The following is a 22,225-nucleotide window of genomic DNA, read 5'->3' as shown; positions in this document are numbered from 1 at the left end:
TCAGGGAAGATGGTGGCTGGGTGCATTTGCTGCTGATTGCCATTGGAGCTTCACAATCAGATTGCGTCTGGTGTTTTGTTGTCCATGATGATAAGGTTTTGGTTTTTTTTGGACCACGTAATTCCACTGCCAGAAACAGCTTTTTAGAAAATGCTAGGGCAGTGTCCCTTGGTGATACCTCAAGGTACCACTCATAATGAGTACCTAAGTGTTCCACTCTACACAGCATTCTTTCTTTCGAGGTTGTCATAGCCAAAGCATCCATGCCACATGATCTGATATTTCCCAAAAACAGTTTTCCTATGGTCAAGTGGTCTCAAGCATAACTAGAAAAATAACAATCTTGAAATGTGTATTAATAAAAATGAAACTTCTCTTTTTAAATGGTGTGCAGCAAAGAGTGGGAGAAATAACTCAAGAACTATTTGTTCTGCACACACCACATTTTTAGGTCTAGCATTCGAGAACTCTTGTATATACTTTAGTATATACTTATATGTGTATGTACTTTGTGGGCTCTGGAGATCATCCCTACAACTTGTGTGCTTCCGCTTAGGGATTTTTTTTTCTGTTCAACTCCCTCTATTTAACTGTCTTGAGAGAAAACGACCAGTAGAGGTCAGTAAAATACCAGAATTGCTTTCTGCTTGTTCAACTGCCTCTATTTAACTGTCTTGATAGAAAACGACCTGTAGAGGTCAGTAAAATACCAGATTTTCTTTCTGCTGAGGGACTTTCTTTTTTAAAACTTTCTGACAACTGCCTCTATTTAACTTTCTTGATAGAAAACGACCAGCAGAGGTCAGTAAAATTCCAGAATCACTCTAGCATTCTCTAGATTCCAGGCCATAGAAATTGTCTCCCACAAGCACCCGTAGACAATAATATTTTTTTCAAATCTTGTATTTTCAGTGATATGACCACCGAAGGCCCTGATTTTATATTAAAAACAGAGCTTTGGGCTAGACCATTTCCCACTGAAAGGCAATATTTCTCTCCATGTGTTCCCATACCTGAAGTGTCACACAGTTTGGTGCTTACTTTCCCTCCATGTTAAAGAACAGTAGATGTTTCGGCACCCAGGTTAATTTGATGCATAGCTAAATACATATAAGGTCCCAAATGCAAGACCGATTGCATTGCAAATGCTTGTTCAACTGGGAGCGAAATAGCAGGAGATAATCAGTGGAAGCTAGTGGCATTTGAAAGTGGTTTGGGGAAGTGCCCTCAACTGCTGGCTGTAATCAGATTGTATCTTTAAATAAATCAACGTATTTAAAAAAAAATTGCAGAAAAGATGTAGGAATTTCACAGGGGGACAGCCCCAGGGGCCATAAATCAAAAATCGCCACTGGTTATAATCACCTAAATCAAAAGCAGCAATTTTATCACCCATGGATGGTTAAAAGCAATGGGCCAGATTCACAAAGATTTTGTTGTGACTAATTCTTGTAGTGCCCCAGGCTTACTCCTGTAATCCAGAAGTAAGCCATGAGCATTAGAGGAGTAAATCACACCTACTCACAGCCAAATCTTTGTGAATCCGACCAGCTATGTCAAGACCCAGGTGTCTTTTTACTAACATATGACTCCGTGTTTGCATCACAAACATGAATCAAAATGAATGAAATTCTTTTTTTTTTACTAAATTACTTTCCAGCGCTAAACTTATCTAGCACTCAAAAGTTGCACCTGCTTTGTTTTACTTAGCACCAAGGGGGCGTACCATGGGTGGTGCATGGAAGTTCCCATGCAACCACCAAAGGTTTCTGATACTAAACCCTATTTACTTAAAAATGTGGACAGGGTTTAGCGTGAGAAAATTGCGCACATTTCAAAAAGGTGCTATGAAGGAGAAATGCTTTCATTTCTCCTTCCTTTTCTGACTTTGTTTGTGTGCTGCACTGTACAGCACAAATTCAAAGTGGGGAAAGGTTTAAAGTTAATCTGAGCATAGTATTTTGTACTGGAAGGCTATCTTTCCAGTACTAAACCTATGCTAGACTCACTCAGACACCCTTGAACTATGGTGCAAGGCACAGAGCAGCTAATTTCAGCACCAGCAATAGGGAGAGGGGAAACGAGTGCCATATTTCTGTAAATATGGCGCTCTCCTACTCACTTATTCTCATACAATGCAACGCAGCACAGCATTTTGCCTGCAGAGCTTCGGGAGATTTTAGTAAACCTGCACCCAAAAGTTTTGCCCAGCAACTTTGCATGCAATCAGTCATCTGAACTGCCTTGCTGCCTACATGTGTAAAGATTGTCTACGGCTCAATGCAATTGGAGTGTCAGTCAAAGAATGAGAGCTACCTGCTGAACAAATGGGTTCCTTTCCCCATAGAGCAATCATGGTAGGGAGCTAAGGATAAAGTAGGAAAGTGCCCTCCACAGAGTATTTAACAGATACCATACAATTCAGGGGCAGATTTACTATCATTTGTGCAGTGTTTCACTGCACCAAAGCCAGCTACAAGCTGCCCAATGTTAGTGCATCATCATATCTATCACTCTTTTTTTTTTCCTCATTCGCCATTAAATATACCCAGAGCAATTTAAATTCCTCTGCGGCCCCCAATTGATTGGCACCGACTTGAGAGCTCTGCATCTAGATGGATGAACTCTACACTCTGAACCACTCTTTCCCATTTTCGGTCTGTTCTGTTCCTCTCTCTGGGTAGCCCGCAGAACAAACCAGAGGGGTAAAGTATACCAGTGTAGAGGCATAATCATTGGACTATATTAACTCTAGTATTGCAAGTATCCAGCCAATCCACACAAGGCAACCAGAAATCATTTTTCTTACTTTTCTTTTTCCGTGCGCCCCTTTCTAGCTTCATCGTATATTTAATAGAAGTTAACCAATCTAGGAATGTCGGAGATGTATTTTTGATCCAGCATTTACAGATTTCTCTCTGTGCAAGTAAGATTAAATACAAACATGACTTATTTTCCTCTAGGGATAATAATTCATAATTTAGAAAGACCCCAAAGAATACCAGGATTATGCTCACCTGAATATCAGAACCAAACATGGCTTCCATACCTCTAGTTACAGAGACCCAAAAGTGATGTAACATTGGGCAGCTTAAAAACATATGCACATTATCCGCTTTTTCCTGATGGCATTTCGGACAACTCGGAATAGGACCCTTCACAAATTTGGAAAGTTTTAAGGGAGACCAGTATACACTGTGGAGACAAAATATGTAATTTCTCCTTAGGTTTGCAGCTTGAACTGTGAAATATAAAATGTTATAGGATACTTGCCATATTTCTTCAGTACAGGAGTCCGGCAAGCACTCCCCCAACAGCTCTGATGGAAGATTGAAGTCGCCATCTGCCAGGTCTACCAGAAGCCAATATAGGTTCGCCACCTCTTTCTTTTTCCCAATTTTCTTCCTCAGGGTCATCTCCAATTTGTTAGAGAGACCAACAGTTGTGCCAACCGGCTGACTCCAGCTCTTCATTTGTAAGTATTTAAATGTGGATATTTCATTGTTTGTAATGCTCCTCAGGTTTTCCCACGAAAGCAGGGAACCCTCTGGCACAAGTTGTGCCCAATATAATATCCCAGCTGTTTTTAAAGGGGTTACCTATGAATCCTTGGTCCATTCGGGCGAACCTGGGGCATCTCAAATAGGTGCCATTGTGCTATAGTAGCTGATTTTCAATAACTTTCTAATCTTAAACCATGTGGAGGCTTGCCCATTTAAGGACTTTAGGCGTACTTTAAAAAAAAAAATCTTGGATCTCCGAATTTATATGTAAAGCCTTGGTCTCCTCCTTTTAGATCTAGCAGCATTTCTTTAAACATTGTCCTGATGTCCGAGCTGTCTGGTTCACTCATGAGCATTTTTCCCGCCCTCATTAGGAATGCCCATGCATAAAAAACTAGGTCCGACAAACACAACCCTCCCTTGTTTTTCTTTCTGCGTCATTTTTTCCAAGATATCCTTGTGCCTTTTATAGGCCTATATGAAGCTATTTATTTTTGCTTGGAGTTTTTTTAATCCCTCTTCTTTAAATGCTAGGGGAATATTTTGAAACAAGAAGATAAGTTTTGGTAAAACCATAATTTTTACTAAATTGACTCTACCGATTAGTGTCAAAGGTAGATATGCCCAGCTTGTTAGGGAATTGCAGATTTATTTGCTAACCTTGTAGAGATTGGTGTCTGTAATATTCTCGATATTTTGCGTGATCATGATGCCCAGATATCTTATCTCCCTTTTTATTGCGTAGGTGTTCGAATTAAAATTACAGGCCATACACTCCTTCTTAGACGCATTAATCTCATAACCAGATACCCGGCCGAACTGTTGCGCTTCGTTATATATAATTGGGATTGCTGTATTTAGGTCTGATGTGTACACCATCATACCGTCGGAGTATAAAGCCACCTTTTTCCCCCAGGTTTTATAATTGAAGGGAAGTATTCCTATATGTTTTCTGATCTTTTCGGCTAGGGGCTCAATGTATACATTAAAAAGCAGCTTTGATAACGGACACCCCTGCCTTGTTCCCCTCCGAACTTCAACTGGAGGAGACAAGTTCCCATTCACTAAAATACTGGCTATGGGGGTTTGATAGATCAAGCTAACTGCTCTGCAAAACATTCCCCCAGGTTACACAGTCTCAATACGTGCATTAGATAGGCCCAATTAACTCAATCGAATGCCTTTGTGGCGTCCAACGTGATAATAGCCAGTGGTGCTTTATGGAGTGTCGTTAGGTCTATTGCTCCAATCAGATTGCATTTAAGATCTCGAATCCCCCCCCCCTGGACAAAGCCTTTTTGATCCCCATGCAGCAGGCCACCTATGACTCCATTTAACCTCTCTGCTAAAATCTTGGCAAATATCTTATAGTCAAGATTAAGCAGAGAGATTGGTCTATATAAATCACACTGACTAGGTGGTTTTGATGGTTTAAGGATCAAAGCCACTGTGGCTTCATTCCAAGAATGCGGCATATTCTCGCCCTTTTTGTAGAGACGAGAGAATAACTTTTCCATAATGGGGATAAGGACCTCCATCAGAGATTTATACAGTTCCGCCGGTAAGCCGTTCGCTCCTGGAGCTTTACCAGTTTGTCCTGCTTCTAATGCTTTCTTAATCTCGCTTGTTGTTATCAGGCTATTGAGATTGTGAGATTCCTCCTCGCTAATTTTATTTGGAGCATATTGGTCCAGCCAGGCCTTTATTGCTTCCTCTTGAGGAGTTAGATCCTCTCAGTACACCTTTTCGAAGTGCTTTTGAAAAGCCTCTTCGATCTCTGTGGGGCTCTTGAGTAAATTCCCAGAGATGTCACATTTGACTTTTTGTTTAGTCTTCCGGGATAAAAGCTTCCTACAGCCTTCCCCTTACTTGAAGTGGGCGAGCTTGCTAGCTTGCCACCTCTTTCTTAGCCTTGAGTCGATCAACCCTGCCAGTTCTGATCTGAGAGATTGTAACTCTCCCAGAGTGTCTCCAGCCGGCAGATTATTACCATGGGAGAAGAGCCTTTGCTCCATCTTCTGAGTTTTACCCTCTATCTCCTCTACCTCAGCTCTATGCTTTTTCTGTCTGGCAATTTGGATTGACGATATACATCCTCTCAGGAAGGCTTTATAAGTGTCCCACACGAATTCTATTGGGGCACTGTCCATATTAGTTTAAAATAAATCTTCTGTCTCTGTAATTAATTGCTGAATCACATCTTCCTCTAACAGAATGGCATGATCTAGGGTCCATGTCCTATTAGTCAGCTTGGCTGGGACTTTTAGAGCTAAGGTTACTGCTGAATGGTCAGAAAGGTGTCCCCCAAGGTGTTTTATATCTTTCACCCATCTTTTCACGTCAAGACTGACTAGGAAGACATCTAATCTAGACCTATGGCCATACTTTTTGTTATGAAAAGTATACCCGTTTCTGTTTCCCATTCTGTCTCTCCATACAACAAACCATCCTAACTGCCTCATAGCATTTTTAAGCGTATATCTCATTTTACAATTCTGAGTTGCTCTGCTCCTTGGTGACTTATCCTTGGCTGGGTCTAGGACCAAGTTAAAATCGCCTGCCAGGATTAAAGGGTCCGGGAAATTTAGTAGTTCAGAGAGTAGACCCCTAAGGGAGGCTGAGTCATCCAAATTAGGACCATAGTATCCTGCTACTGTAAATGTATGAGCATGACTGTCAGGTTTCAGAAGACAGAAGTTCATAAACTTCATTGCGCTTCAGTATTTTCAGAAAAAAAAGGTTCTGAAACGATCACCCGCTCGAAAAACATTGCGGGTGATCTTAGCGCAAAATAAGGGCGCCTGTCTTGTACTCCAAACATGGAGGAATGCGCTGCCAGTTGCCAGTCTAGTTTCTGGCGCCTGGGTCCAGGCGTGAGGTCAGGACCAGCTGTGAAGTGCGTCGGTCGAATTCCAAACCGCGCACTTCACCAACGGAGTTTCCTGAGTGAACATGTTTAGAGATAGTGTTTAGTCAGTCAGAGATTTAGAGTATATATTTCGCAAGGCTAGGCATAGCGTAGAATATTTCACAGCGTTGGACAGTTAGATAAATTTGAGGAATTTAAGAATAGGAATTTAAAAATACTTAATTAGGTTTTGTAGTAGAATCTTGGAAATTCTCACCTACCGGTCTTCAGCTGATCCTAGTCTACCGGTGGACAGCCTCCAGGGAGCAGCAACCAATTTTCCTGAAGAAGAAAAATATTAAAAGGTTATCTAGACTACAAGTAAGAGCGTGAGTGAGACAGAGAGTTGAATACAAATGTAACTGTTACCTTTTAAAGAAAATACTTAAGCTTGTTTGTAACAACAGGGCACTTGATGTTTAAAAAAAACCTTGTAGAAGAAACGAAGAGAAGCACAAGCCTAAAGCTAGTTGGGTAAGGAAGATAGAGGGGAGATATCAAAGAGAGGGAGTCAGGGAGGAATTTTGAAGAAGTAATAACAGTGTGTTTTATGTTGCAGTTACTCCACTAAAAGAAGTAGAGAGGGAGAGCGAGCAGAAAGAAAAGTGAAAGGCTGAAGGAAAATAGCGCAAGAGTGGAAATAATCAAAGAAAGCCAGGCAGTCTCTTCTCTGTCCCATACCCCTTTCCCCCGGCAGGGTTTTCGCGACTGCCAGTTGAGTTTGGTGTTCGTGGGAAGGTCTGAGGTGGGAATTGGGAAAATATCAACATTCTGCTCCTGGGAGTATTGGCAAATTGTGAGTACAAATTGAGTTTTGACAATGACATTTGATCTTGGCTATGGCCCATCTCCCCATCTTATCTACTTTGCTACTTTCTAACGAGATAGCAGGGTTTCTTTTAATAACTATGGCTACCCCCTTCGTTGTTAATTGTTGCGTAGGGCTAATTATATCCTGGATCCAACTCCTAGACTTACACAAATTCCTCACCTCGCTCTGTGTTAGGTGTGACTCCTGGAGGATAAGAACTTGTTCTGGGGTATCTCTCAGATATTGAAAGATCCTCTCCATCCTGTATTTTGATCTCAACCCATTTAAATTCCATGACTGAACCCTCAGAAGTGAGATTTGGTCGCCTATAGGCTGCACCATGTCTCTATTAACTAAAGATAGATTTATTATGGGGCCTCCTCAGGCGAATTGGACATTTTGTTTTGTTTTCTCCCACTGCACCTCACCCAGTGCCGGCCACCCTCTACCTTCCCAAACTCCCTCGTGAACCCCCCCCCCCCCCCGGAGAACCCCCTCTCTCCCGTTATGGCCCTACCCTGGACTCTGAGGCCCCCCTCCTGGAGTCAGGAACCCTAAAACTTATATTACATCTTATCTTGGGAACATATTGAAGCTGCTTAGAAAATCCTTATGTATCCCTAAATCTGGTCTTAACTATGAAGGAGAGATAATACTATATAGAGAAAGTTTTGTTTAGGCTACCGCTACGCTTCCCTGCCCCGAAATAGACTGCAAAAAGCTTTCGGCCTCTTCCACCTGCCTAAAAACCTGCATCTTGTTGTTTGTTGAACATTACTTTAGTATAGCAGGAAATTTGAGTTGTGCGGTCGCGCCTAGTTCCATGAAGGGATCTAATAACATTCCCAGCTCCCACTGCTTGGATGCTGTGATTGATGAGACGTCAGACTGTATTCGAAAAGTTATTCCTTCTGCACTTAGCGAATTCAGATTGAGAGCCTTATTTAAAAATTAATCCTTCAGGTTGTAGGTTAAAAAATGAACTAAGATTTTTCTGGGTCTGGTTTTATTTGGATTTAGTCTGAATGGGTCCCTATGTACCCTCTGGATGTTGGCCAAGAGGGCTTGCTCTGAGCTATCAATTCGAGTTGATTGCTTAATCAATTTGACCACAAACTCTTTAAGATTACTCCCCTCAGCTCCCTCGGGGATTTTAAGCAAACAAATGTTGTTCCTCCTTTGGGAGTTTTCAAGAGAGTCCAACTTTTCCTGGAAGCCTATTTCTCATTCTTTTATCAAGCTAATTTCCCTTACATTTTCCTCCAATTGCGAAGCAGACTGAGCCACAGTAAATTCCAGTGCTGTAGACTTGCTGCTAATGAGTCCAATTGGTCTTCCATTTTCTCGCACGATAGCTTGATTTCCGCTTGATTTTTTTCGGACACCACAAATCTGTTTCTAACCTCTTACGTCAATGATTGTAAGAGATCTGAAACTGATAAGGGGGTGATCTGGTTTAGAGTGTCCTCTCTCTGTACTACTGCTTGTTCAAGGTCATTTTCTACTATTTGGCTCTCTCTTAGGGGAACCTCCCTGAAATTCTGTCTCTTTCCTCTGCCATTGTTGATCCCCTTGCGCCCTCTCCTTCTATCTATCACTCTTTGTGTTGCAGGATGACATAGCTGATGAAAGAGCAAATAATGATTTGCTTGTTCTCTTAAAACACAAACCAGTGCTGTGCTACAGTGCTGTGGCTGTCAAGCAATATTTTGTGTGAATTTTGTACTCAATGTACATGCATTTATGTTCAGGCAGACAACCATCCAAGGGTCTGTTGCATAATATGTATAGGTTTCACGTTTATTACATGTATTATGTGCAGGGCCACTGGAATTATGTGGCAGCAGTGGCTTATCAAAATGTAAGGGGGTCCCTCTGGAAGATATGCTGAAGGGACCCCTCACACTCTCAACAGAAGGGTCTGAGGGGGCCTCCCCCACTATGGGTAAGCCTGAGGCCCCCGCATGGGGGGTCTGCAGGGGCCTTTGTTACGCCCCTGCATGGCAAGGGAGTACCAAATTATACGACAGGGTTACCTAAATTATGTGGCAAAAAAAATCAAATTATGCAGCCTAATGCAGCACAATTTGTGGCAGTATTACTTCACTAATTTGACAATTTTACACTTGTTAACACTAGATGGGCCATTTTTTCACATCATTAGGATCAGTTTAACACCGAAATAGAGCAGACAGCAATTGAAAGGTGACCTGTCACTGCATGATAAAGAGTCTTCTGCTGGGACATCACCTCCGGCAGCGTTTTAAATAACTTTTGATTTGTTTCAGCTAGAAACTAAATGTATTTTGTTAAAAACTGGAAATAATGAAAAAGATCATGCATTATGTTTCAAGTCTAGAAAATCCATAATATTGTAAAAAGTCCAAGGCATCAGGATCGCAAAAATCCAGTGGCTCTAATTATGTGTTCGAAAAATCATACAGTGTCCCTCAACAACGTTTTTCCATTGTTTATACCTGTTGTCATTTGTTGTTAGCATTCCAAGCAACTTTAAATCGTGCTCTTTTGTGTGATTTTGGTCAGGAAGGGTTTGCGCTCTTAATGGTGCCTACACAGTTCCTGTCCCATAATGCCCACTTAGCATACATTATCAGAAGTTTCACGCCGTGCAAAACAGTTCGATTAGCGGTGCGTTGGCAGAGACCTTTGGCATAAACATGGTCCGTGACTGGCTACCCTCCCCTCCCAGCTTTCCACACCACCTTGAAGGATTGACATAAGCAAATTGTCTTTGGAAGGCGGGGGGTCAGGGGACCTCCCGGCCGTATTTATTATACAAAACAATAAAAGGATGAATATCAACATTACATCGATTATGTAAGAATAAGCAAAATTCATGACATTAGATTTACAGTATTGTAGACAAGTTTCAAAGGCTAACCTTAACAAACGTCTAATACAGCGTGTTTCCTATCCGAATCTAACATCCTGCCTGAATTTTGCATTCTAACATTTCTGGCCGGACGGCAAGGTCACTAACCGGTGTTAAGTCCTACTAACCACGCCCTTACCCACAGGTGCGCATGCGCGACAGGGGACCGCCTACCCCGTCGGCATCGTGAACTCCATTTAACCAACAAGGAGGGCCCTTACACTCTGCGTCATATGCTGACGTCATGATGTATGTGCGGGGTGGCTACCAGCCTAAGGAAAGCGTGACTCCCTCCCCCGCATTTTTAGCAGCTAGCGGATATTCCTGCCCCATAAGTTCTAGGAGGGACCAGTGGCCCCTCCCCCTGGGCCGCCCCCTCCGTGGATGGTGACACCCCCCTTAGGACCTTAAATTGCTGCTCACCGATCATGACCTTACCGCCACAGGCCAGCATTGTTTCCTGACGATCTGGCCCCCCCACAACTCCTGCCTAAAGGTCATCCCTACCTCAGAGAGCCCTTCAACCAAGCTATAATATTATCACACCATATTCTATTCCCTGCCTCCGTCAAATGGACCCCATCCGTAAGTACAAATCATCCCCCCAAATAGTCCCATGTGGGATGGTCTGTAAGTGCGTGGTTCGGAAAAGTTTTTCTAACTTGGTATTGATCCTCTTTACCGAGTGATTCAATGCCCTGACCGAATCACCCCCACGCCACTGCAGCCGCGGTATCAGCTGGGACCAGACTACAGTGCAGTCAGGGCACACCCTCCTTACCCAACCCGCTGCCGAAATGATCTCTTCCAGGAGGACCCTCCTACCCAGTCTAGCAAGGTCATTCCCCCCCAGATGAATAATCACCACCGCCGGTGGGGCTGTATGTTGGGCGACCAACTCTGAAAAGAATCCCCGAAACTGACTGAGGCAGAGACCGCCCCTCCCGAAGAAAGAGATGGACCAACCTTTGTGCTCTAGCTCCCTTCTACCCTTGCCTGTAAAAAATACATTTTTTGCACGATTAACATATGAATGACCCACAATCCAAACCCTGCCTGACCGCGTCCTGTATTCCTGACTGTTCACGCCATGATGAGTTGCCGATGAATCCTGATGATGACCCGAAGCAAGCTCTCCGCCTGCGTCACAGAGCGAAGGAACTGCAAAACCAGAAAAAACAAACAAATGTAAGCAAAACTCTAGGTACTTTACAACATGTGTACCCGCACATACCGTTTGTAGCAATTGGAATTGGGTGACCATCTCCCAATTCTTTTAACACTGTTCACATGCAGACCCTTTGTGATTGCCTCAGTGGCTGCGCCAATCCTGAATGAGTGCGTGCCAAATTCCTTCGGGTCAAGGCCCACCCTGGAAATAGTCAACTCCATGACTCTTCTGAACTGATATTTGGTTAAAGGGGTGCCGTCCGCGTGTACTAAGAGCGACCCCCCCCACAATCCACCTCTCTGCCTGATGAAAGTCTCCATATGGTGTACCGGGCAGCAAGGATTGGCCCTCACCCTGTGCAGTACCACAGTCTACCCCAGCGCCTCCTGATCAGTTTTCGATCTCAGAATCGTCACCCACAAAGTGTCTCCCTGTATTGTTGTGTTCAGGAATTGGATACCCCCCTGCCTATCTGCCTTAGAGGCTGCCACCAACTCGCTCAGCCTCAATGCTCCATAAAAGGCTAATGTGAAAGCTGCTTTAAACAATAGTACCTCCCATCCTGAGCTACAGACGTCATGCAATGCAGGCAGTAATGCCGTCAGCCTCCCCAAGACTATTGGTTTCCTAGTGTCAGCCGTGCTGCCCTGTAAGCGCCGCCAACCCCTCAGACCCTTCCGCACCGCAAAGCTGTTAGTCGGATCTTTCACTCCCTTTGCTTGTGCGTAGAAGGAGACAGCTGCCCTATGCCTGTTAGCCGTGGCCACCGAGCGACCCTCCTGATGCAATCTACCCAAATAATCTGTAAAGCTATTCTCTAAAGCCCATTTGGATTCCCAGTCACGCCCCAAGAAAGCGCAATATGAACCAAACGCCCCTTCATACGCTGTCCTTGTCTTGGGGGCTAAGCTAGCCGCCACGAGGTCCTGTAATTTGGGGCACCAATCTGCCAGAGTGTTGACGGGAAGTGTGTCGGTGTAGGCTCTGCTGATGGAAGATGTTCCCTGAATACCTGCATTTTTTGGCGAGAGAGTGCATCAGCTGCATTATTAAGGACACCTGGTACATGTTTTGCCCTGAATAAAACATTCAATTGCAAGCATCTCAACACAATCTCCTTCAAGAGGCGGAGTATGAACCTACAGCGTGCCGCTTGGTGATTGATGCACTCCACCACCGTCATGTTGTCTGACCAGAATATCACAGATTTGTTACGCAGCAGTTCTGGCCAGACCATTAATGCAACCCAAATGGGGAACAACTCCAGAAAACCAATGTTGGTTGTCAATCCACTGCACACCCACGCGTCCGGCCACCTGTGGGTGACCCACTTGTTTCCCAGGATGGCACCAAACCCAACACTCCCAGCAGCGTCAGTCCATAAACCTAACTCTGCTGAAGTAGTGGGGGGCCGGACCACACAACCCTGCCGTTGAAGTCCTCCGGAAATGCCATCCATATCTGCATGTCCTGGCGAACCTCAAGCGTCAGTCTAGTGTGGTGGTGTTTTTCCCGCAGGCCCTTCATAGCCTACGCAATGGAGCGAGAAAAGGGGCGAGCCATTGGTATCACCCTCAACGTGAAATTCAACTGGCCCACTGTTTCCTGAAGCTGTTCTCCTGAAGACCTTCTCTTTGGCCAGGCACGTGCGTAGTGCCGCCTTGAATTTAGACACCTTCTCCTTTGGGAGCCTGAAACAACCCTCAACCGAGTCTATTTCAATGCCAAGAAATTCTAAGCAAGTAGCTGGCCCCACTGTCTTCCCCGGCGCCAGCGGGACCCCAAAAGCCCGCATGAGCGCACAAAATTCCTGCAATGCCCGTGCACACTTCTGGGACCCAGCCGCGCCCAAGAAGAGAAAGTCATCCAGGTAATGCATGACCTGCTGATGCCCGGTCGCCTGCCTCATCACCCATTCCAAGAAGGAACTGAACGTCTCGAAATAGGCACACGAGATCGAACAACCGATGGGCATGCATTTGTCCATGTAATACTTCCCATCAAACTTGAACCCCAAAAGGTGATGATCCCCCTGATGCACGGGGAGAAGACGAAATGCAGACGCTATGTCAGACTTGGCCATCAATGCCCCTGGACCCAGGCCCCTAAGCAACGCCACCGCCTGGTCAAAAGAGGCATATTTTACACTGCAGACATTCTCATCTATAGCATCGTTCAATGATGCCCCCCTTGGGGCTGAGAGATTATGAATGAGTCTATATTCGCCTTTCTCTTTTTTAGGGACCACACCAAGTGGGGAACAGACAAAGTTGGGCACTGACACCTCGTCAAAAGGTCCTGCTAACCTACCCAGGCGTAATTCTTTTCCAATTTTTGCCGCCACCACCCCTGGGTTACGATTTACAGACAGTTGATTCCTGCACTCAGTCTTACCTGTGTACCCTCCTGCAGGTATCCTGAAACCCCAAGAAAATCCCTCCTGAAGTAATTTAGCCGCTGCGTGATCTGGGTATCTGTTCAGCCAGGGAATCATTGCCATGACATCAATTGGAGTGTGTGATATTAAACCCTCCTCAAGTCTATTCAGGTTTCCTTCTCCCCCTGGCGCCCTGGTTGCCACCCTTAAATCTGCAGGAGGTCTCGGGATGTGAGGGGTGCCCACACAAGGAACAGGCGTGTTTGAACTTACATGTGCCCGCTGCCCTAGTGCAGGACCGTTTGTTGAAATCCCAACAAACGCCCTTTTTATCCCCCCAACCCTTGCCCTTTCCTGGTACCTCACTACCTTGCGCATGCCGAAAGGGCTGTTGTGGCTTGGCCGGGTATATTTTCTGTGAACCGGTTGCCCCCATCGCTGCTGCCCCCCCAGATATCTGGCTGTACCATGACAAGGAATCCACCATATCCCATGCCAGAGAGGGATTGAATTCCTTAGCTTTCCTGAATGAAACGTCATACTCCTTCCACCCATTCCCCACTTGTGTCTCGCTCCACATGGCAATCCAGCTCTGATAGCAGGCCATTTCAGCTTGTAGATTGGGCGACCTTTCAGCTGTAATGGCACTAAACACGGAAAAGGCCCTCATCCAATTAACAAATGTCTCCTCTACTCTGAACTTAACCAAATCTGTTCTCCATTCACTGGGCAACATCCATTCTTTTTGTGACTTGGCGCATTCAAGTTCCCTATTATCGATCAGCAAGGAGAAAATGTTGATATATTTGCCCGCCCAGATCATTTCTTTCACAGCCTGAGACACATGTTGCCCCAAATTCTCCTTCCTTGAGGGCATAGCACCATCTTTAAGTAAAGGCAAAGCCACCTCCTTACCACTGTCACTGCCTTGCGACGTCGCCCCATCCTTCATTGCCGTCTGCCCGCTGGCGGAACCTGTTGGGGGAATAATTAGTGCCAATGGTGCCCCTTCCCCCGCCCTGGCCAACTTAATCATCTCAACCAGTTTCAATGCTTCTGCTGAATGATCCTGAGAGGATGGCAAAACCCCCCCCAACTGTAACCAGGGCAAAACGGCGGCTATCTGGGATGCCAATTCCACCGGGACGACATTATTCGGGGGGGTTGGGACCCCAACGGGGGCAATGACCACAGGGGTGGCAGGGGGAATGACCCCGACTGGGGCAACCGGCAATGTTGGTAAAAGAGGAGCTGGCACCGCCGGTGCCAATGGGGGCATAACGGGAGCATCCTTAGGCACTCCCCCTGGCATACCCTCCCCCTCAGCTGACTTCCTGGGCGTTGTGCGTGCGCACTTCCTGGCCTTGCCCCTCTTAGGAGGGGTGACAAAATCACCTCTAGGCTGTGGTGGGTTGACTTTCCTTTTTGGCCTGCCTTGTGGACCCAGAGGCCCGTCCAACCTCTGATGAATCTCGGCCACATTCCTACCCAAGTCATCAACCTTACCCAAGCGCCTATCAATTGCCGACATCCTGCGCATCATAGCCTGCATCATTTGCTCCATGCGGGAACTCCTATTAACACGTGCCCCCGGCATATTACACAAACTTTATGCAACCTACTCCTAGCCAAACACCGGCGATTGTACCTTCTTTCAGATGGAGGATGTGAAGATGGCCGTAAGCACCATGCAACTGTGACCGCAAAACACACCAAGCTAGCCTTAGCGTGTGGGCGAGCGCCCCCTTGTAGGAAGGTCTCAAGCCCCGCGGCCCCCCAGAAGCAATGAAATGCAGACCCGCCTCACTCCCCTTACCACCGATGACCCGTGTGTCCTCAGCCCGTTGCTGTGCTCTGCACCCGTGATCCGTTATCCGGCAGTGGAAAGAAACACCAGAGTCAAGCGTCCTAGGGGAAAACAAATATTAATTGCCTGGACAGCACTTTGTTAAATGAATACCAGTGCCTGGAATACAGCTTGGAGCAACCAAAACCCTTACCAGACCCACAATTTACACCAATCCCCAAAATTACTTCCAAAACCGGGTTTAAACTGTTTAATACCACTTGGTCTCCCCTCCAGCTGCTTCCCTGCTGGGTCCTGCTTCGTCCCCTCCTTGAGAAAATTAACCGAGCAACGAACTGGCTTCAAACCCTTTCTAATTTCAGCAATATTCAATTTAGTCTCCCCTCCAGTGGCTGCCCTGCTATAACCTGCTTCGCCCCCACCAAGGAACAGCAACCCGGTCAAAACGTGCAACAGAGTAAACCCCTGCAACCGAAGCTCGCGCTCGACCGGCACCAGCCACCCCTCCACACCTTACCGGTCTGACGCTAAAACCTGGCACTTAATCCAATTTCACCGCAGTTGTGGAACTCGAAACCTTTGTCCTGTGAGATCCTTTAAAACCACCGGCACGAGACTCACAATTGCGGACACACGCTGCTTTCAGCTGCACTGCTCCGGCTTCACTGGACCTCCCTGCTTCCTCCGTATAATCCGTCAGACCTTCCTCCTGTAAAACAAAATGAAAAATTAACACGCCCCGAGCGTGGGGCACACGGGAGATGCGGGGAGCGAGCCAAGGGCAAGAGGGTGCCCAGCTCGCTCCCTGCGCCTTATATCGCGGGCTGCACGACGGCCCCCAAGGCCCGCCCCCCGGCCGTCCCGACCCCCTGCCCCGGAACCTGAAAAGCTGCTTCCGGGTCACGGGGGAGGCATCAGCCTATCGGGGTTGGAGGCGCGCCGCGTGCGTCATCGCCCCGCGACACACCCCCAACACCGAAAGGCCGGGGGAGGGGGGGCGCCGCACCGCCATGTGGGTGTGAGGGCCGAGTGGCCCCCACTTTACAAACCATTGACACGCTGAGTTGTTTCATGCTGTGTTTTCTGTTGCTTTGAGGCGAGCAACTTCCTGCACAAAACTATAACTAGGGCCACTAGAATGATGTGGCAGGGGTGGAGCAAATTATGCAGCAAAGTTGACTATATTATGCATAAAGAAAAGGTAAATAATGCAGCATACATTACTTCATTAATTTGTAATGTTTACTGATGTTAACACTGTATGGGCAAAGCAACTCAAAAGTGACCACAACATTTGTAAAGGGCCTTCAATTGCACAATGCACTTTATGTAACTTTTGATCTGTTTGAGTTAAAAACATTTTTTGGTTAGAATCTGCAGAATATGCAGCAGATAATGGATTATGTGGAAAATGGGACAAATCCATAAATATGCAAAACACGTGCAGCCGCAGAATCGCATGGTTCCAGTGGCCCTGACTATAGCGTGTCTGGGACTCAGTTTGAAAATGAACTAAGGGCCTCATTTACAAAAACGGATGCATAGCGTTGTGTCAGCGATGCGGCAAAATGAGTTATGATTTGCTATGTCACTTTTAAACGGATGCATCATATTTATGGTATGGCACACCATGGCGTAAGGTTTAAGCTGCATCCAATGAATTTGACACTGCTGCAGGTGTGTTGTCTCAGCGGAAACTGACGCATCAGGAGGAAAACTGACATGGAGTTGGTTAGTGGCACGTAAAGCCATGCCAACCACTCTAGCGTCACCCTTCATTGCATCAAGCATAAAAAAAACATGAAAAAAGAAGCTTTGATAAAAAACAAACATGGGCACACTTCACAGAAGGCAGCCATGGAGCGGGGAGAAGAGAGCGATACCCTGTACAACAACCCCCAAAACCCCAGCACCAGCCAGGATGTCCAGACAGACTCCCAGGTGAAGAGGAAGTGCAACTTCAGTGAGGAGGTGAATTAAATCTAGATCACTGAGGTGACAGAGCACCAAGATCAGCTCTTTGTTACCTCAAAATTGACATTAGGAAAGAAAGAGGCCATTTGGCAGTCCAAGATCAACAGTGTGGGACAAGCCAAGAGGACAGACACCGATTGCAAAGAACGCTGGCATGATTGTAAGAGTAGGACAAAGGAGAAACTGGCCATCATCCTGAAGGCAGCCATGCTGACTAGAGGTGGAAGCCCAGCGCCACAGGAGGAGCTGGATGCCTTGGAGGAGCGGGTGGCAGCTGTAATCCTGGGGTAGTTGGGGGCTGGAGTTACGGGACAGGATAGTGCAGCCCATGAGAAACAATAAGCCCTACAGGCTAAGTCGCAACAAGGGGCAATGTAGGAAAAAAGGCCGTGTTGTGCAGTGCCGCTAGCTGGGTCCCAGTGCTTAACTGTGCGGTGTTCTGGCCGAAGGGCCAGAATCTGTGTCATGTACCATTAAACATCACATAAATGCAAGTCGCACTGCCCAGTCACATGTGGCACAGTTCAGTCCAGCTCCCTCATGCTTATCCCTTCCATTTGTGAAGTGCAGCACCAGTGCATATTCACCTTTGTATACTGGCAGTTGTCATGGAATGTATAACATGAGTTACCAGAACTACAAGTCTCACAAAACAAAGCAAAAAACATGGGACCTACTTTACAATATGGCTCTGCCACTGGAGCATCACTTTTTATGTTGCTCCGGTGGAGCAGGCATCTCAATCCTATCTATGAGGCGACGCACAGCCACCCTGTCTGACTTTGCGTGGTCTCATAGATATTGAGTAAGTCAAGCTAGCGCAATGAGCTGCGTTACATTACTGTATGTCCAGGAGGTGTTTCATGGTCGTTGCAGTAGGTTTCCTCACTGAACACCCCTGGGTTTTGACACATTCCCAGATTTACAAGGATCTGTAAATCTGGGAATGCATAAAAAATGTGGACCTTCCCAGGGGAGGTGTAATGAGGAGAAATAACTTAATTTCTCCTAATTTATTCCTCTTTCTATGTGTGCTGCATTTTGTATTTAAATCTATGTGGGACAGATGACCTAAGCATCAATGTTGACCTCACAGGGAACTAGTAGGAAGTCTGAATGTAAACCAGATTACTCATGTGGCCATCTAACATAGATTAACAACAACATATATCTCTCTCATTGCAGAGGATGTACCAACCAGGAGAGGGGAGTGGATGTAGCCTTACGGCTAGAGCGGTCGACCTCGAAGCTGGGGAACCGGGGTTGATTCTCGGCAATGACGCTCAACATCATGTGATTCTGGGCAAATCATGTAATCTCCCCGTGCCTAACAAAAATGATTGTGTCCATCTGTAACGAAACTGGTGCTCATGTAGAGCACTCTGATACCTGATATCTCCGGGTCTCGATTGCCCTATATAAAACTCTAAAAAAAAAAAAAAAACCCACTCATGACCCGTTGCCTCTCCTTGATGAGGATTATGCTGACGAAGCCAGCCTACCAGCCCTCATCCAAGACACCCTCCAGGAAATTCTGTACTCCATTTGGACACCATGTCCAGTCACCCAACAAACACTACCATCTCCGAGGACTTCCACGTTTAATTCCAAAGTTGTGAGGTAGGAGTCCAGCGGAAACTGGTAGATGAGGTGTAGATGGGGATGGAGACCGTGGCAGGCACCCTAGAGGTACTCCGTATATGCCTCAGTCCTAATAAGGACAACTCGGAGGCCATAAGAGGCACCTACCCTCCGCCCCATGCCTTGGAACAGTCTTTGGCTGACATCATTAGTATCATGAGGCAGAGGCCTGTTGAAGTGGCACCAGCAAGGTTGCCAACCAGCTGGGGATGATCCACAACATCCTGGAGTCCATGAAGCAGAAGCAGAACTACTACAAAGCAACAATGGGTGCCTTACACTGGCGCGTTGACACTGTGCTGGCAAACCAGCAGGCCTTTCTTAATGCGGTGTTGCCTCACATGTTGGTGCAGAGAAATGCTGCTTGGGACAGAGATCCACAAATTTAGCTCCTGATGTGTGTGTGTGTTCTGCTTACAGTACCAACAACACCCTCCTCACAGGATTCACCACATACATTAGAGGACGATGATGTGAACTTCCCCTCTTTTCACCAAAAACTGGCCGGTAGCATTTCTCTGTGCAACATGGCCATGCCAGTGTACTTTGCAACTGGTACTGCCCTCCCTTTGCTTTCCCACCTGTTGATCTCACCCATTTGTGGACTGTCTATGTAGCCTATCTTCCCTAATTGCAACTTGATCCTCTTCCTCAATGGAACACTCCTATACCCCACATGTCCCATGACATGCAAACCCTGTGGACTCTGTCTGGGCATCAAATGGCTCACAAACTGTGTTGGGGTTGTTACCCGTAGAACTACCACTTGCTCCTTGGCTCATGTGTCAATAAAACTACTTACCGGAACCACTGTGTTGTATTTCTGGTCATGATTGGACTAAGTAGACAATGGTGGATGTGCTGACCCTAAAGACACTACCTATATCTGAAGGAAATTGTGTTTCATTGACCCAGGGGTAAATCTGCACAGGTCATGTGAAATACGTTATGTCATCACTATGTGCATTTATATAAAACATGCAGCATCACAGACACACACATTGCAACAGTAGGTTAATACCTGTTTTAGGCCATGTTTCATTCACAGCAAGAGTGCAACTTACAGCGCACTATCATGTTTGAACATCCCTTCAGGTACTCCATTGCAAACATTATTTATATGATCTACTCCTTAGGTACTTCACCTAGTAACACATGTATTCAAACACTGCCAGGAAATCCTATAGCATGTGCTTAACCCAACCTAAGCAGGTATGACAAAAGTCACACAATTAATAAGTAAGCAGTTGTGAAAGTACAAAATAATATTTATCACATCATAAAAAACTTAAAATATAAACATCTATGACCTACACTAACTATTCCTATCTAAACTATGCCTAAACAAACCTGTGCTAACTTACTTACACTATCCTAACTTAAAACTAACCATACCTACCTAAACTTAACTTATCCTACTCTGTACATATACCCCAACAAACAGATTAAACATCAACCCCCTCTAATACACATTTGCACATGAGCCAAAAATGAACTACACCTATACTCAAACTACCTAAACATTCAAACCTAAACAAATATATATATATTTTGGTATTTTTAAAAAACCTTGTCTTAAACACTTACTAAACATTAACCCCCACCCACTTTACAACCTACCCACCCATAACATCACCTAAAACCAGATAAATCTTAAAAGTTATAAAAACACTAAAACTAACCTATCCTATTACTAGTCTAAAAGCTATCCTAAACTATGCTAAATATCTAAACAATAATAACAAGTAATAAGATTTCTAGAGGGCCAGAGCATTGGAAGGAGGGGCTACAATTGTTGGTCAAAAGGTCCACAGTTTGTTGTAAGGTGCGCACCTTTTGCATATGGGTTATCACCTGAAGTTGTAGCCCTGCTAGCTTCAAATTTGTCTCTGCTGTGCTTTCCGCAACTGCCTCTCAAACTCAGTTGGCTGGGTGGATGTACTGGCGACCGCCTGTGGTACCACTGCTGGTCGGGCGGTGGAGGGTCCTGGAACTGCTTCTTGATCACCGCCATAGGAATCCTCCACTTGTGGCATGGTGCTTGCCATGACCATTGCTTTCTGTCCCTGAGGTGGAAACTTGCAGGTCTCTGTTACTCTTGATGTTTTAAAATTGTGCCCCATGCACCTGAATGCCTTCGCAACGTGCCATTTATATTTGTACCTATCCAGATGGATCTAATAGGATTTCTCCTGATAGTGGTCATGTTGTCTGTTGGAGAAGAAGAACATATGTATCAGACCAAGCTGAGCTGTCCAAATTGTCATCAATTACATACATGAATTACTATTAGCAGCACAAGTGGCATGTCCAGCCAAAAATGTACATCTTTGGAACAAATCATGACCAAACGTTATGAGAAGCATGTACTTCACCTAAAATTACAATGCTAAAGTACTCAGGTCTTGGCCTTGTAGGTACTAGAAATTGCAGTGTCTGGACCCATAAACATATACCCATGTGCATATGAAGACAGATTCTGGACAATTATGTTGTTTACACATGAAATGGTACACATGGTCCATCTAGGTATTGCCTGGGGATTGTCATGCAACATGCAACAGAGTAAACTCTATGGCCATCACCTATGGGAAATGAGTGCTGTGTAGCAAGGGATCCCTGACATTATATCGACAGACATAACATCGACCTACCATAATATCGGGACAAAATATCGATTACACTAAAAAATACACAAATATCGAAAACAAAATATCGTTAAACATTTATATCGATATCAGTATTATCGAACCCAAAAATATTGTTATAACTAATATCGAACAAATTAAGAAAGCATACAAAGTGACAATAATATCGATAACAAAAATATAGACAACAATATTATTGTTAACAAAAATATATTTACATGTTAAAATTATTTATAATAACACAATACTTACCCCCAAAAATATAAAAATGTTCATTAACATACACAGCATACAAAATAAATCGATCAACACATATTTTAATGAACTTTAAAAATAATACCAAATAAATTATTAAATACACAAAATTATTCACTCCTTCAAATATTATACCTAAATTGAAAAAATATTATTTAACATTTAAAACAATATAAATTACATACAATACACTATACCTCTTTTCAATAAAAAATTGAGAAACTGAAGCTTAATTAG

At 45.0% G+C, this 22,225-nt stretch overlaps 1 long non-coding RNA gene across 1 annotated transcript in view; it reads right to left on the bottom strand.

The window, feature by feature from the left end:
* Positions 1-20,857: 20,857 nt before the first annotated feature.
* LOC146785426 (uncharacterized) overlaps positions 20,858-22,225 on the bottom strand; it is a 272,203-nt gene continuing 270,835 nt past the window's right edge. The window contains exon 4 of the long non-coding RNA XR_014970408.1: positions 20,858-21,296. This is a non-coding gene — a long non-coding RNA (uncharacterized LOC146785426). The remainder of the gene's footprint in view (positions 21,297-22,225) is intronic.

The sequence above is a fragment of the Triturus cristatus genome, chromosome 11 (assembly GCF_964204655.1).
Source record: "Triturus cristatus chromosome 11, aTriCri1.1, whole genome shotgun sequence".
Taxonomy (NCBI): domain Eukaryota; kingdom Metazoa; phylum Chordata; class Amphibia; order Caudata; family Salamandridae; genus Triturus; species Triturus cristatus.
The sequence above is the reverse complement of the archived record's forward strand: the minus strand, read 5'-3'. Positions and strand labels throughout refer to the sequence as shown.